Source organism: Octopus bimaculoides, chromosome 1, assembly GCF_046866305.1.
Source record: "Octopus bimaculoides isolate indiv1 chromosome 1, ASM4686630v1, whole genome shotgun sequence".
Taxonomy (NCBI): Eukaryota; Metazoa; Mollusca; class Cephalopoda; order Octopoda; family Octopodidae; genus Octopus; species Octopus bimaculoides.
Window position 1 is genome coordinate 125,658,181 of NC_142928.1, and position 13,697 is coordinate 125,671,877.

Sequence of the window (13,697 nt, forward strand, 5' to 3'; positions counted from 1 at the left end):
AGAGTAGATGGAACAGGAACAACTGACGAAGGGGTATACTCTTTATGTTGCATGTCGCGTTTCTCTGTTTTGTTTTTTTCGTTGTTCAAAAAAAAGTTTGTTTTCTATGTTTCCGTTTCTCATTGTGTTTAACGTTATTTATGCATGTATATATACATATGAAGGTATGTACATATATGTATGTATATATGCATATATTTATATATTATTTATATTATTGTATGACTGAATGCCACGCATCCTTTTCCAAGTATGTATGTAAACAATATTTAAAAATGCGAAAATAAGAAAAGTAGAAAAATCTGTACATTTAAGATTTAGTACAATAAATAAAGTGTCAGGGTTCTATAATAATAATCATCATCATGATAGTAAACATCTGTCAAGCTAAAAGCATAAAACGTTATTTACACTATTATCTTTATATATGTTTTCTTTTTCTTAATCTACAGATAGTACTTCTTCATTAGACGCTTTATGCTTTTAACTTGACAGATGTTTATTATGATTATAAAACCTTGACACTTTATTTATTGTACTAAATCTTAAACGTACAGATTTTTCTACCTTGCTTATTTTCGCATTTTTAAATATTAGGATACATTCTTTGTAGTCACAAGACCTGAAGAGTGTCCTCATTATGAGTGGTATTTATCTCAATCGATTCATTGGAGACTGACTAGATCTTTTCCACTTTTATGTGGCCATGAAATGCACGTAGTCTTTTATTCACTTTCGTTTTTATAAATTTTACTAATCTGATTTAAATTTTTAGTTTAATATTTTATAGATTTTTATGGATTACAAATCTTCTCTTGAGTTCTTTAGATTTTTAAATTAGTACTTTGTATAGTACGCTTTTCTTGATGGTGTCTGATCTCCTTCATCGTTTGAGTTGCACCGTGGTGGTTCTTCTCTAAATTATTAATATATATATAAAATGTGTGTGTGTGTGTGTGTGTGTGTGTGTGTGTGTGTGTAGCTGAAAAAACAGATTTATACAAATCAAATTTTTATATATACATAGAAGATGGAGGTGGAAATGGCACAGAAATGGGTCCCAAGACACTTCAATTTAACCCATTGCCTGCCATGGGCCTCATTTGGTGATCTGCTAAATCCAGTCTCACTACGCATTGTTTGTTCGATTTAAAGTGAATTGCTTATGTACATTGCATTTCCAGAAGTGTGCTTAACAATATTTAGTAATTAACTTTTTGTCATCATTAGCCCTTGCTAATTCTAGAGCACATTTTATGTCCTAAATTGCATCTTTTGAACTACAAAAATATTGACTGTTTTGAGAACTTTTTTTTTTACTTCTTTTCTTTTGCATTTCCCATCTATATCCATTGATATTTCATATACATTTGCATTTGATACTATAGTTTCAAAAAAAAAACTAAAATATTTATTATTGCAATTGAATAGAAAAGGATATGCTTCTTTTTTTTTTTTTTTAGTTATCCCCATTTGGGACTTTTCAAAAAGTTTATCGTAATTATCAAAATAATTCACATATGAAGAAAATTTAAATATTATATATTATTTTAACTCCTAAGACCTGGCAAAACCAAAAAATATGAATAAAAAAACTTGGCAGTTAATGGGTTAAGAAGGTGTTTAATAAAACAGTTTAAAAATTATATAAAGGGAGTGGTGACATTTTCGAAGATGAAATTCATCCTGTCAAGTATCAGGGGAGGTTTATAGGGCTTTGAAGCAGAAATGGTTTATCCTCTGTCTGAGGGCCAAAAACATGTTTTTGGCCCCCAGACAAGAGAAAAACTGTTTTTGCTTCAAATTTTAATAAGTTTTTGCTGATGTTTGATAGGATGAGGCTCATCATCGAAGCCAGTGGTATTTTCTTTGTATAACTTTTGAACCATTTTACTAAATTCCTTCTTAAATTGAAATGCCTGATTTGCTTCTGTGCCATTTTCACATTCATTATTGCCAGCGTCGTCTTACCAGCACGTGCTGGTGGCACATGAAAAACAATATTCAAGCATGATTGCTGCCAGTGCTACCAGACTGGCTCCCGTGCAGGTAGTACGTAAAACACCTTTTGATCGTGGTCGTTGCCAGAACAGACTGACTGGCCCTCGTGCCGGTGGCACGTAAGCACCCACTACACTCTCAGAGTGGTTGGCATTAGGAAGGGCATCCAGCTGTAGAAATATTACCAGATCAGATTGAACCTGGTGCAACCTCTGGCTCACCAGTCCTCAGTCAAACTGTCCAACCCATGCTAGCATGGAAAGCAGACGTTAAACGATGATGATGATAGATGAGACTTTGTGTGAGTGTGTAATACAATATAGTCTTAATGTTCCCAAGTATGACAGAAGCAGGAAAAATGAATATATGAGTGCAAATGTCACACAAAAAAGATCTGTGCGAGTGTCACATAAAAAGCACCCATGTCAGTGCTATGTATAATGTACTGGTGTTGATACTATTTTTTAAAGACTCTGTAAAGTGGCTAGCATTAAGAAGGGCATCCAGCCATAGAAACCATGCCAAAGCTGACACTGGAGCCTGGTGCAGCACTCCAGCTCCTGTCAAATTGCCCAACCCATGCCAGCATTGGGAAATGGATGTTAAATAATGATAAATATTTGAGTGAAACCATATCTATGTCATACACTAGACAATTGTGTCATTAATTTCACTAATTCATCTCTAAATGACTTAAACTAGAAGCACTAAGAAATACCTTACTTGACAAGCTCCTCCTATTTATTTGTAATATATAGCAAATGACAGCAGGGATTAAAAAAATTTGGGCAGGTAGCTCAGTAAGTGCTCCATGCGATGAGCCTGACTAACAGACTGACTAGTGAAAGAGTATAGCAATCTGTGTGGGTTAGACATCTCGTAACATGTACAAACTGTAAATCCAAAGTTACTCACCAATTGATAGGTTGGTACAGAGTATAACAGTAATCAGAGAAAGAATGAGGAGTTATATGACTTTATTAGCTAACAAATGTTTTTCAGAGAGAGTCGAGACATGTAAAGAGCACCTTTCGAGGCAAAATGGCTGAGCTCCTTTTGAGTGTTGGACCTCACGGAGGCAGTGACCAAAACTTTTGACATTATGTCATGCTTGAGAAAACCATCAAGCTGAGCAAAATCGCAGTCATAGCAGATACTGGTGCCATGCAAATGGCATCCATGCAGGTGACACGTAAAAGCACCTATTACATTCTCAGAGTGCTTGGCATTAGGAATGGCATCCAGCTGTAGAAACCATGCCAAATCAGACTGGAGTCTGATGTGGCCTTCCAGTTTGCCAGCCCGTCAAACAGCCCAATTCATGCCAACATGGACAACAGACGTTAAATGATGATGATGAAAAATTAAAATAAGAATGTGTCTCTGTCTGTCTGTCTGTATATATGTATGTATGTGTGTATCACTAAGACTCGAGAACTAAACAATATATAATGCATATATATATATATATATATATATATATATATATATATATATATATACACACATATATATACACATATATATAGATAGATAGATAGATATATACACATATATAGACATATATATATATATATAGATAGATAGATAGATATATACACATATATAGACATATATATATATATATATATATATATACACACACACATATATAGATACATATGTATAAAAAACATGTATACATTTGCATATTTGCATATACACACACACACACACATATATATATATATATATATATATATATATATATATATATATATATATATATATATTTAGTGGTTGGCGTTAGGAAGGGCATCCAGCTGTAGAAACTCTGCCAAATCAGATTGGAGCCTGGTGTAGCCATCTGGTTTCACCAGTCCTCAGTCAAATCGCCCAACCCATGCTAGCATGGAAAGCGGACGTTAAACGATGATGATGATGATGATATATATATATATAGGCAAATGTGTTGTTGAAAATGCACCTAAGTTTGAAAAACTCATAATTGTTTAAAATAGATTTCTTTACATATATAACAAACCAGTTTCAACAATATTTTTTGTTTATCAATGGTAAAAATTCAGAATTATGAATGAAAAAAAAACATGTTTTACAGTTTCAATGTGGGCAAGTTTTAAATGTTCATAACGGACAAATTTAGAATTATGAATTAGAGAAACATGTTATAATGTTTCATTGCTGACAAGTATAAATGTTCATAACAGTCAATAATATAAAACCTGTGCGTCAATTTGTTTAAATGTACAAAGTTCATTAGTGTCAGTAGTGCTCAACAGGAAATAAATATTATCAAAGTTTCAGTCATAATGAGTTACGAGGGAGAAAAACAAGGGAGATAAGAAGATAGTAAAAAAAAGGGATTTGGTTTACAATTTCTCTGATTCTCTTTCTTTCCTGTGGTGGAACTTTCGCTTGCAGTAAAATGACCCATGGCGAAGAACTAGATATGAGAAAAAATTAAATAATAAAAGAGGAATGCAAAAATACATTGAGAAGGATGTCTATTTCTAGACATGTAAGGGTTTTTATAACTGTGATTTATCCACAATTATACACCCTTAATTTACCAAAACAAATTTTTTATTGCATGTTCTGCCACTGATATATTCGTAAATAATTTCGAATTGCTTACGATATATCCTTCGCAATGTATTTTTGCATTCCTCTTTTATTATCTAATTTTCACTCATATGCTGATTCTCGCCATGGATCATTTTACTAGTCTTTTCTCATACATGCTGTGCGTGACGTTAAAATTCAGAATTTGAATGTGTAGAGACAGGGAGACAGGTTGACACATATACACAGACACACACACATACACACACATATATATATATATATATATATATATATATATATATATAGATGCAGGAGTGGCTGTCAGGTAAGAAGCTTGCTTACCAACCACATGTTCCCGGGTTCAGTCACACTACGTGGCACCTTCGGCAACACATATACATATAGCTGAAATTTACCGAAAAAGAAAAAGAGATGGGTGTATAAACAGCGGGTGCATTAGTTTAATGCTCAGGAGAGAATATTAAAACTTATACATAGATATACATAAATATACATACACATACGTATATACATATATATATATACACCCATATATAAATATATGTATATATATACACACATATATATATACATACGTATACATATATATATATACATATATATACATGCGTATACATATATATATATATACATATATATATTTATAAATATATATTTACACATATATATATACATATATATCTATACATATATATATGCATGTGTATATTTGTGTGTGTGTGTATGTATATATATATATATATATATATATATATATATATATATATATATATATATATATATATTTATATACAATGATGACCACTAAAGTGGACATTTAATGTGCTAGAAGCAAAGATATTTCCGGAATTAGCACGCCAAAATGAAGACATTTGATTTTTACCATTACGTTGTAATTAGCAGAACCATATACACGTTCGCCTCTAGGGGTGAACAACTTGTATAAGATTCTGAGAATTATAATTTCCTTGCAGTTCGTGGTGAAGAGGGACAGATTTTCTCAGTAAGAGAATTTTAATTCCGAAACCGGTCCACGAATAACAATGTTTTAATTCTATGTATGTAATTTTCACTGTCTTGCCGACATATGGTTTGGTATTTCGCTGAATTTCTTTTGAGAACTATTAGGTCTTAGTAGACACAACATGTGATCTTCTTCTAGCACATTAAATGTCCACTTTAGTGGTCATCATTATATATAAACATATACATTAATCCCCTAAGATCTCAGATATTTTTTCTGAATCTCTCTGATTCTTTCAATGTGCTAGCTTCCTGATTTTTACCCTATGTTTTAATTTTATAAATATATATTTATATATATATGTATAAATATATTATAAGAAATTTGGGATTTTACCAATAGCATCGCAACTACTATTTCAGGATAAACTTATTGTATGGAATACACATAGAAAGTTATATCCAATAAAATACTATAAGCATTTAAAAAACCTACTATAAAATACAATAAAATTATTTGAAAAAATATATATAACTTACCTGTTATTAGTCTGTGGGGAAAGAAGATATTTTTAATCAACACTACATGTGTTTCTGCACTGGTGAGGTGTTTATCAAGGCTATACTTAACACATAAATCCACCAGTACATCCTCAGGCTATTTATCTTATTGTTATTATTATTAATGGATCAAAGTTAAAAATACATACTATAAGTCATATTAAATAGTAAAATAAGAATATTAATTCCCGTAATGCTTATATAGATAGGTTGTAGGAAGTGACGTGTTTATAATATAGTCCTTGAGGGTTTCCTTAGGTTTAGCATTTTCTATACATCGGTATTGTAATTTTAGGTGTTTAATTTTTTTAAATATTTTAAGTTTTTAAAATATATTTGTAATTTATATATTTTTATTCACATTCTTATTTTTCTATTTAATATGACTTATATGCATTTTTAACTTTGATCTGTTAATAATAACAATATGATAAATAGCCTGAGGATGCACTGGTAGGTTTATGTATTAGGTATAGCCTTGATAAACACCTCACACAAAACACGTGTAGCGTTGATTAAAAATATCTTCTTTCCCCACAGGTAAGTTATATATATTTTTCAAATATTTTTTACAAATAATTTTTTTATATTTTATAGTAGGTTTTTTTAAAGGCTTATGTTATTTTATTGGATATAGCTTTGTCTGTGTATTCCATACAATAAGGTTATCCTGTAATAGTATCTGCATTTCTACTGGTAAAATCCCAAATTTGTTATAATGTTACAGATGATACTGTTTATATTGCATTACTAAAGTGTAAAATAGTAAATGTGCTGATATTATTCCCTAAAATTTTGAAAATATTCATAAATATGTATAAATATATATACATATATATTTATACATATACATATATATACATGCATATATAAATATGTATATGTATATATATATATATATATATATACATATACATATATATACATGCATATATAAATATGTATATGTATATATATATATATATATATATATATATATATATATATATATATATATATATATACATACATATATAAACATGCATATATATATGCATGCATATGTATACATGCATGTACATATATGTATGCATATGTATACATGCATGTACATATATATATATATAGAGGTTATGAGAGGTAATGGTATCAATAAGACCCAAAGATGTCAGGTAATGCTGAATAAGTGCTATGGATAGATCATAGTTAAGTTCCAGGTTCGGTGATTATGCAAATAAGGAGCCCAATGTAGGTCATATATCAACATGTGTATATATAAAGTTTTTTTTTTTTTTTTTTTTCAGAATGAGATTAAAAAAAAACCTAAGCTACGAAGATTTTAGAACATTTATAAATAGGTCTTACAGCTGTTTCCAGGATATTTATTATAAGGGATATAATAAATAAATAAATCCTGGAAACAGTTGTAACACCTATTTATAAATATTCTAAAATCTTCACAACCTTGGTTTTTTTATCTCATTCTGATAAAAATATATATATATATATATATATATATATATATGGCGTTAGGAAGGGCATCCAGCAGTAGAAACTCTGCTAAATCAGACTGGAGCCTGGTGTTGCCATCCGGTTTCACCAGTCCTCAGTCAAATCGTCCAACCCATGCTAGCATGGAAAGTGGACGTTAAACGATGATGATGATGATGATGATGTGTGTGTGTATGTGTGTGTATATATATATGTGTGTGTGTGTGTGTATGTGTGCATAAGTGTATATATATATATATATATATATATATACACATATATATATACATACATACGTACATATATATATATACATTCATATATTTATATACATGTATATATCGCACCCACCCCCACTACTAACTTGGTCGCCCAGATAGCGGAAGCTATCGAAAAACTAGAGGTAGTCGATAGCTTCCGCTATCTGGGCGACCAAGTTAGTAGTGGGGGTGGGTGCGCTGAAAGTGTAGCTGCTAGAATAAGAATAGCCTGGGCAAAGTTTAGAGAGCTCTTACCCCTGCTGGCGACAAAGGGACTCTCACTCAGAGTAAAAGGCAGACTGTATGACGCATGCGTACGAACAACCATGCTACATGGCAGTGAAACATGGGCTGTAACTGCTGAGGACATACGTAAGCTCGCAAGGAATGAAGCCAGTATGCTCCGTTGGATGTGTAATGTCAATGTGAATACCCGTCAGAGTGTAAGTATCTTGAGAGAAAAGCTGAACATTAGAAGCATCAGTTGTGGCGTGCAAGAGAGACGATTGCGCTGGTATGGACATGTGGTGAGAATGGAGGAGGATAGCTGCGTGAAAAAGTGCCACACCCTAACAGTTGAGGGAACCCGTGGAAGAGGTAGGCCCAGGAAGACCTGGGCTGAGGTGGTGAGGCAAGACCTTCGTACATTGGGCCTCACCGAGGCGATGACTACGGACCGAGACCTTTGGAAATGGGCTGTGCGTGAGAAGACCCGGCAAGCCAAGTAAGATCGTTGCCAGTGCCCCTGGACTGGTTCTTGTGCGGGTGGCACATGAGATGCACCATTTTGAGCGTGGCCGTTGCCAGTACCGCCTGACTGGCTCCTGTAGGATTTTCGAGCGAGATCGTTGCCAGTGCCCCTGGACTGGCTTGTGCGGGTGGCACATAAAAGACACCATTTCGAGCGTGGCCGTTTTCGTGCGGGTGACACGTAAAAGCACCCACTACACTCTCTGAGTGGTTGGCGTTAGGAAGGGCATCCAGCTGTAGAAACTCTGCCAAATCAGACTGGAGCCTGGTGTTGCCATCCGGTTTCACCAGTCCTCAGTCAAATCGTCCAACCCATGCTAGCATGGAAAGCGGACGTTAAACGATGATGATGATGATGATGATGACATCTATATACACACATAACTATATACATACGTTTATATGCATATACATACGTATCTTTGTATATACATACATATATGTGTATATACATATATATATATATGTATATATACATGCATACACATACATATATATGCATACACATACATATATACATTCATATATATATATATATATATATATGTATATATATATATATATATATATATATATATATATATATGCATATACATGCATATGCATATATATATGCATATGCATATACAAACATATAAGCATATACATATGTATATATGTATATATATGTATATACATACATATACATGCACACATGCGCATGCGTGTGTGTGTGTGTGTGTGTGTGTGTGTGTGTCCAAACGCTAGTACGCATATGGATGTATGTGTGAACCAACATGTATGTGTAGGAGTAGGGTGAATCTTAAAAGTCAGCAAAGGACAACCGCATATGTAACCAACCTTGAAGATCCAGTCAACAGTAGAAAAAAATCAAATGCTAATCCCTTTAAAACAGCAACCACTTGAACAATAGCAGAATCACCATCGCACTAGATCTACACATTCAAAGCAGTTTGTCAATGGTCCTCCAGCAACAATCCACCCTGATAATCCCAGTGACTACTACTAAATTCAGGCCAATGTTCTTGAAGCTGAGAGTTTGAACTGATGGAGACAATATTTACATATTACCTGAGGAAACACAACTAGGACTCATAATGCACAGAAGCGGTTGCATAATCAAGTACCTGCATGCCTGAAGAACTAGGATGTGTGGAAACAATTGTAGTGATTAGAAAATAAATGTCCAACTGTTCTCCTTCTTGTTGACTCTTAATTTTTCAATTATCTATTCACACATGACAGATGCCCAAATGCAAACCTGGAAGTACGTATAATACTACTACTGGATAGCACAGGCTTAATTTGAAGGTGGACAAGCTTTATAATGTATTCTACTACATTTGTAACAGAATATACCATAACTACATATGTAAATATATATACTTATACATATATGTGTGTGAGTGTGTATAAAACCAAGAAACCAAGAAGAATAAGGACCAGTAGCTATAGCGCCACTCTGTTGCTAAAGCCCACATCTTGAAAAGTAAAGAGATACAAAACATGTTGAATTCAAATTTCACAATTTTACACTTCAGTCTTGCAGAAAATAATATATACAGAGAGAAAGAGCTCCTTTAAAACAGCCTTGCTTTTCGAATGCCAGGACATTCCCAGGTAGCCTCATACTGGCAATCACTGTCAGATGGACTAATACTGTTGGATTGGAATCAGGTGCCGAAATCTTGTAGATTTAACTGTATGTAAACAACTTGCAATATACATATGTTCTTTTAATAACAGCTCCAGCTTCAATGTTGCTCAAAGACTGGATGACTTACAAAAATGTAAAATTAATACAAAGCTTAATTTCAACATTATGAAAGCAAAGAAAGATTATAAAATCATGGCAGAAAAGGAAATTAAAACTGAAGCACTTCACACAGATTAAAGATACTCAGTTAAATATTAGTTGTTAGCAGGATTTGTTGATCACAAATAGGCAGGGAGAAGAATTCAGTTTAATTACACAAACTAGTTTAAGGATTAAATTTACTGAGCTGTGCAGTGCCAGTACAGGAAAAGGTGCTAGCAACACACACACACACACACACACACACACACACACACACATACATACATACAAATAAATAACACAGAATACATTGTAAGAATTACAAGAGAATATATGCAACCAGAAAGGTAAAACAGTTAATAGCACATCTGTATTTAATGAAGCTGAAGAGAAATACTGAGTTAAAGGATAATAATAGTTGACAGAAAATAGATAAATAAATGCAATAACAATAAAACAAGAAAGTTGTTTCAAACAATCAATATGAGATAAATTAATATTGGCACTGATAATACAAAACCTTATCAAATAAATGAATATTTTTCATATTTTAAAGTAAGAGAATATGTACAAAAACATACACACAAATTATCACCACTCCCCAGAACCTTGAAACTCTATAGGAAATAATACTGTTTTCCTCAGTGTGAAGTAGAAGAGAAATAAAACTCTCTTGGATATGATACAAGTTTATCACATATTTTTCAAAATATGCTGAGACTTAAGCCTGGCAGCTAAGTGGAAGTGAGACACCAAGCAGAAAGTGTTCATCTTAGAAACAAACAACAAAAATACTACTACTAGATCTGGATTCACAAAATGTGATTCAGTAGCTCAGTTTCATATTCAGATACACATCTCATCACTAATACCTTAGACTTACAACATATGTAATGCAGGAACACATTTCTGTGCATTTTTCCATGCTTGCAAGGGTGGGATAGTTTATTATTGAAGCAACTGTTTTTATATCGGAATAATAAACACTGAACTATACAATATGATGCAAACTGAAACAAGAATCAGGTGCCCTGTTTAACAGTATACCACAGTGACAAGCAGTGAGATCTGAACTCCTGACTACACAGTCACCAGTTTCACACCAGATGTCATTGTTAGGAATGATAATCCAATGATGCAACAGTAAGTATTTTAATGCTGAACATGATATAAAAAGACGATCAGATGACCAATCAGCAACTAGATTGATAATTTTAGACACTTATGTACCTAACTGTTCAGTTTCAGATAGGGCAATTGTATTAAATTTTCCCAGGACCAATAGAATACATAAATATCAGCAAAACAATATGTCAATTAAACTATGTGCACATGTATGTACACACACATCATTTGTTTTAACCCTTTTGTTACCATATTTCTGTTGAAATACACTGCTTTTCTTTTTTCAATTAATGATGAATTTAGTAAAAGAGCTTTGCCATTATTAAACTGGTGTTTAAAACATAAATTAACATGAAATTTTCATGGAACGTTTTGATTTAGATGACTTTAAATCAAGACAATTTTATCAAGAACCAGAAGTAGTATTAGACAGGTCGGTGCCAAAAGGGTTAACATTGCTTTCCATCACCATGCTAGTATGAGTAAATACTATACTAGTATAGTAAATAGTCCAAGCTAAAGAGCTATTCTGTGTCTGAAGAATCCACTGCATGCTGTACAGTGATTGTTGATGGGCAAGTATTGAAAAAGAAGTCATATACAACAGAGACTAGTATTTTATTTAATTTGTGTAACAGATGATAAATGACTATGACAGGCCCATCAAACCCATACCAGCATAGTTTTCATTGGTCAGTCATTCCTTTATCAACTGAATTTAAAATTATGATGATACACATACACATACACAGTCTATTTTTACAATTTACTTTCACTAAATACCATACTATTTAAATGTTCTATTTATCCTGGAAAAGTTAAACACAAGTGATCCATGTATGACTAGAGGAGTTGGCTACAAAAGTTAGTCTGAAATAATTTAATCCAGCTCCAGATTGTTTTGCCATCTTTTCCATATCATGTATGACATTAAAATGATTATAATTCCATTAGCACTGAAGACTGGGTTTCTAGATTAGGGTGTGCCAAAATTCTAACAATACAATGTGGTAATTTCCCACCATGTCTATTGTAGCTGCAGTTAAGCTTCACATGATAAAAACATGATCCTTTTCTTCCAAGAAAAGTTGATGTCTACTGTTTCAACTTAGCAATTAAAATAATTTATTAATACTAATCACATTCTCCTTCAAGGTTGAAAGGATTTTTTTATTCTTCATTAGGAAATGCCAAAAAAATGTTTAAAAGGGTATTAAAATAAAAGTTGAAATGCTCAGGTTTGTTAATAAAACCAACTCACTACACATGCAACTAAAATATAATCTTACCATGGTAACTAAAGTGTAAACATTTATAACATATGGGCATTATAGGGACCCCACAAGCTGCATTCCACGTTACTCCAGTAAATCTAAATAAGAACTGATATAAGACAGAAGGGATCTTTCATTCCTACATGTATGGGAAAACTTCTCGAGTACCAGTGACACAATAAAATGCATCCTGTTGACTTAGAATGCTCTGTAAAGTGAAAACCAATCAGCTATAGAAAGCATGCTAAAAATAGAATATACAAGCAAGACATTAACTCCACAAGTTGCATCACAATAACTTCAAGCAAGAACTGCCAGACAGTAGCATGGTATCGAAAGTCCTTCTCACATAAACAACCTCTCCAGTAATGATGACAAAGTCCACACTAGAAGACATACACAACAATGTTAACTGGGTTTTCTCAGTTATTTCGTGTGAGACATGATGCAGACTTAGCTGCATGCCTTTCCTACCATTTAATTCACTCACTGGAAGACCAAGACAGAGAAAGGCATGTATTTTTATCAATGAGTAACAATAACCAATGAAGAGGTACAGGTTGAACTCATGGCAGTCATTAATTAGTTGGTCAATACCATAACCTCCAGGATATTGTGCTTCAAAAATATCTTTTAAATGGTTATTCAGAAAACCAACAGGGAAGCTGCAAATTCAGTTTATTTATATTCTGTTAATATGCATTACTTGGATTAAAAAACATTTAGTTCTGTTTAATCCTAGAAATTACTGGTTTAATTTTATTGTGACACAAACAATTCAGACATAAAGCTTAAAGTGACATACTTAAGAGCATAATGAAATATTAACTTTCATATAAATGTATAGTTAATTAGCTGAAATATAATGCAAGTCTGAAAACATCATTATGACTTTGATTGACAGTGACT

General features: G+C 32.7%; 1 protein-coding gene across 11 annotated transcripts in view; it reads right to left on the reverse strand.

Annotated features, from left to right (window-relative positions):
* The window catches only part of LOC106881150 (pre-mRNA-processing factor 40 homolog A), a 124,243-nt gene that overhangs the window by 15,892 nt on the left and 94,654 nt on the right, over positions 1 to 13,697 (reverse strand). For 2 of the 11 annotated variants that reach the window (XR_016243113.1, XR_008264720.2), the window contains exon 23: positions 4,375 to 4,444. The exons of the other annotated variants lie outside the window; for them this stretch is intronic. The gene's annotated coding sequence lies outside the window, so the exon portion shown is untranslated. The remainder of the gene's footprint in view (positions 1 to 4,374; positions 4,445 to 13,697) is intronic. 11 annotated transcript variants of the gene reach the window in all.